This window comes from Megascapheus bottae, chromosome 18 (assembly GCF_031878675.1).
Source record: "Megascapheus bottae isolate mThoBot1 chromosome 18, mThoBot2.hap1, whole genome shotgun sequence".
Classification (NCBI taxonomy): Eukaryota; Metazoa; Chordata; class Mammalia; order Rodentia; family Geomyidae; genus Megascapheus; species Megascapheus bottae.
Window position 1 is genome coordinate 2,157,257 of NC_143526.1, and position 3,567 is coordinate 2,160,823.

Below are 3,567 nucleotides of genomic sequence, written 5' to 3' on the forward strand. Positions count from 1 at the left end.
CCTTGAGCTGAAAGACTCAGAGTCAGTGCCCAGGCACAGAATTCAAGTAACATGACCCACCAGAAAAAAAAAAAGTTTACTTTAGAGGTACTACATATAACCAGGTAAGGGTGATTGTGGTTCTGTTTTATCTTTTTACCTCTTGAATGCAGACCAATGCAACAGTCTTTATTTGATGTGGCCACTTATACTGAGAGAAAAAGAGACTTGATAGTGGACTAGCTCTCCAAACTTGTGTTCATAAGTGATGCACATAATTCATGACTAAAATGAGTCATATAGATATTTTGAACTGTAAAACAAGGAGGGAGGAATACAATTCTACTGCCTAAGTATGATAAATATTTGAGTAGTAAGAAAAATGAGCATTTATTAGGCAAATTTCAACTTAATTTTGTACAGTTGATTTATTGTATCAGAGAGGTTGGTCAAGCTATAGTATGGTTCTCTTTGCATCTAAGGATTGATTTAGGTACATTTTCAACCATGATAGCAATTAAAAGAGACAATATAAATACTATGTTGAAATGAAGGAGAAATCAATACTAAAAGTCTGAAAGTCTAGAAGAAAATACCAAAGAAAAGGCAAACCACAAAAATTTGAAGTAAAATATATTACAAATATATATACATATGAGAAGGCTGGATGATATGGCAAATTGGAAATAGCCAAAGTTAATTGCTTGGTGAACAAATCAACTCAGAAACTAGTAAAGAAGCCAAGTGCCAGTGGCTCATGCCTATAAGCCAAGCTACAGAGGAGGCTGAGATCTAAGGACCAGTCTTTGAAGCCAGTCCAGGCAGGAAAGTCCACAACACTTTTATCTCCAATCAACTTTCAGAAATGTGGACATGGCATTGTGGCTCAAAGTGGTAGAGTGCTAGTCTTGAGCAAAAAAAGCTCAAGGACAAGTGCCCAGACCCTGAGTTCAAGGCCCAGGAACAACACAACAGCAGTAAAATGATAATAAAGGGAAAGAAAGAAAAAGAAGAAACCAACATCTGACTCATGAGAAGAACACAAAGGAAGATATTAAAATATATAAGGTGTCATAATAGATTTAAGGAGCCACAGAGAACTGATTAGGAAGAAAGAAATCACAATAGGGAGGGAAAAAGCAACACACCTCACTCAAGGGCCTTTGCCAGCCAGGGAAAATGACCAAAATGTAGACAGGTGGACCCAGAAGTGGGAAACACAAACACAATTTTAAAATCCTGAGAACTGAACTGCCTACCCACAGTCTTAGAAGGAAGGTCTATACACTGAGAGCCAGGATCGACAGTGGGTCAGGAACTTTGGTGTCCCATGTACTTCTTGGGTCCCCTTCCCAAAAAAGGCAAAAATTTTCCAGCTGGTAAATGTTTCTTCAGGAGCCCAGAGAACATGAGATACAGTGGACAGTGCTGAGAACACAAACCAGCAGGGTTAAGAAGCTCTAGAAAGGTCCATCAACAGCCATAGAATCAACAAACCCTTATTCTTCTAGCCTTAGCAGAAACCTCAAAATCTTGGCTGTGGTCCCCCCAGTGGAAAGTACTAGAGGACCTCAGAAGCCCTGTGAGAAGGATACATGGCCATCTCACAATAGCCTAAACAAGGCAGTTGACAGAGAATTGGTGAAACATATCTCACTCTTTCTCTCATAGTCTAGTGGGAATTCCCATTGAGTCTGAGGGCAAAGACCTGAGGGCAGCGAGTATGGGTTGTACCAAGGGAATTGAACCTTAGAAAAAAATCAGGGCTCACAAGAGACATAAACACAGGTTGATAAGAGATTGAGGCTGGCATCTGGCAGTCAGAAATCTCAGAACTTCCTGCAGAGCTAAAAGAAAGCCACAGTCGGTAAAGGTCTGTGGGTTAATCTCTAAATCCGTTCCTCCATTTAAGGGACCTGCAACATCGAAAACTACAACTTCAATTCATATTTTTTGTACATAAATGTATCAGTCTTTGCCCCTACACTGCTTCAACTGTGTTGAATGTTTGTCGCAGTTGTTTTTAACTCTAGCTTTTCTCAGCTGTAAATCAGAAAATGTTGATTTATCTTTCATTCTCACCAAGTAATCTTCTCCACTTGATTCTCCAGTTTTCTACTATCCCGTTTTCTTTTCTTTTTCATTCTTTTTTAAATTGGAATCATCAAAACCATTGTTCTTACCAATGAATACTCTTTCAAATTACATTTTTCTGTCCCTCCTAATTTATATTCTCTCCTTATATACTTGTGAAATTTCTCTCACCACTGTTCCCTCTCTACCAAATCTTCCTCAATGCCAAAATACTTCCTAGTAACAAGACTGGTCAAATAACAATAGTTAGTTGCTTTGATATGATTTAGTACCTATCCTAAGGACCTGATTCCTAAACTGCTAGTTGATCAAAAACTTTGGCAAAGTAGCAGGAAACAAAAATAGCTCACAAAACAATTCCATTTGCAACAGACAAATAAAAACAAACAACAACAAGTGCCCTAGGAATAAACCAAAGCAAGAAAGTGAATAATCTCTAAATCAAAATTTATAAAACTCTAGAGATGGGAATCAAAGAAGATACCAGTGGCAGAATTAATGTGAAATGGCCATCCTGCAAAGGTAATTGACAAATTGAGTGCAATATACATTAAAATCCCAATGCCATTCTTCAGTGAGGCAAAGAAAACAGTTCAAAAATCCATATAGAACCACAAAAGACCCCAAATAGTCAAAGGAAACCTTGAAAGAGAAAATAAATAAAAATAAACAGTGCTGGAGACATCACAATTTCAACTCTACTTTATGTTGAGCTATAATAACAGAAACAGCTTGGTTCTGGTACAAAAACAGGTTTGAAGACCAATGGAATAAACTAGAAAGTCAAGAAATGAGCCCGTGGGGCCGAGAGTTTGGCCTAGTGGTTACAGTGCTTGCCTAGCATGCATGAAGACCTGGGTTCGATTCCTCAGTACCACATACATAGAAAAAAAGCCGAAAGTGGTGCTGAGGCTCAAGTGGTAGAGCTCTAGCCTTGAGAAAGTCCAAGGACAGTGCTCAGGCCCTGAGCTCAAGCCCAGGACTGGCAAAAAAAAAAAAAAAAGAAAAGAAATGAGCCCATATAATTACAGGCATCTGATATTTGACAAGGAAGCCACACATGTATGTTGGGGGGGAAAAAAGACAGCTTCTTCAACAAATGGTGTTAGGAAAAACTGAACATTCATAACTAGAAGACTAAAGTTGGACCTTTGCCTGCCACTTTGCAATAATATCAACTCAAAATGGACCTAAGACCTCAACATCATGCCTGAAACATTTAAACTACTACAATAAAGTCTTGGAGAAACATTAGAACATGTTGTAATAGGCAGGACCTTTATGAATAGTTTCTGGAGCTTAGCAAATTGGGGAGAGGATCAACAAAATGGAATTTTATCAAACAATTTCTTTTTTTTTTTTTTTGCCAGTCCTGGGCTTGAGCTCAGGGCTTGAGCACTGTCCTTGGACTTTCTCAAGGCTAGCACTCTACCACTTGAGCCTCAGCACCACTTCCGGCTTTTTGCTACGTATGTGGGGTACCAAGGACTCAAA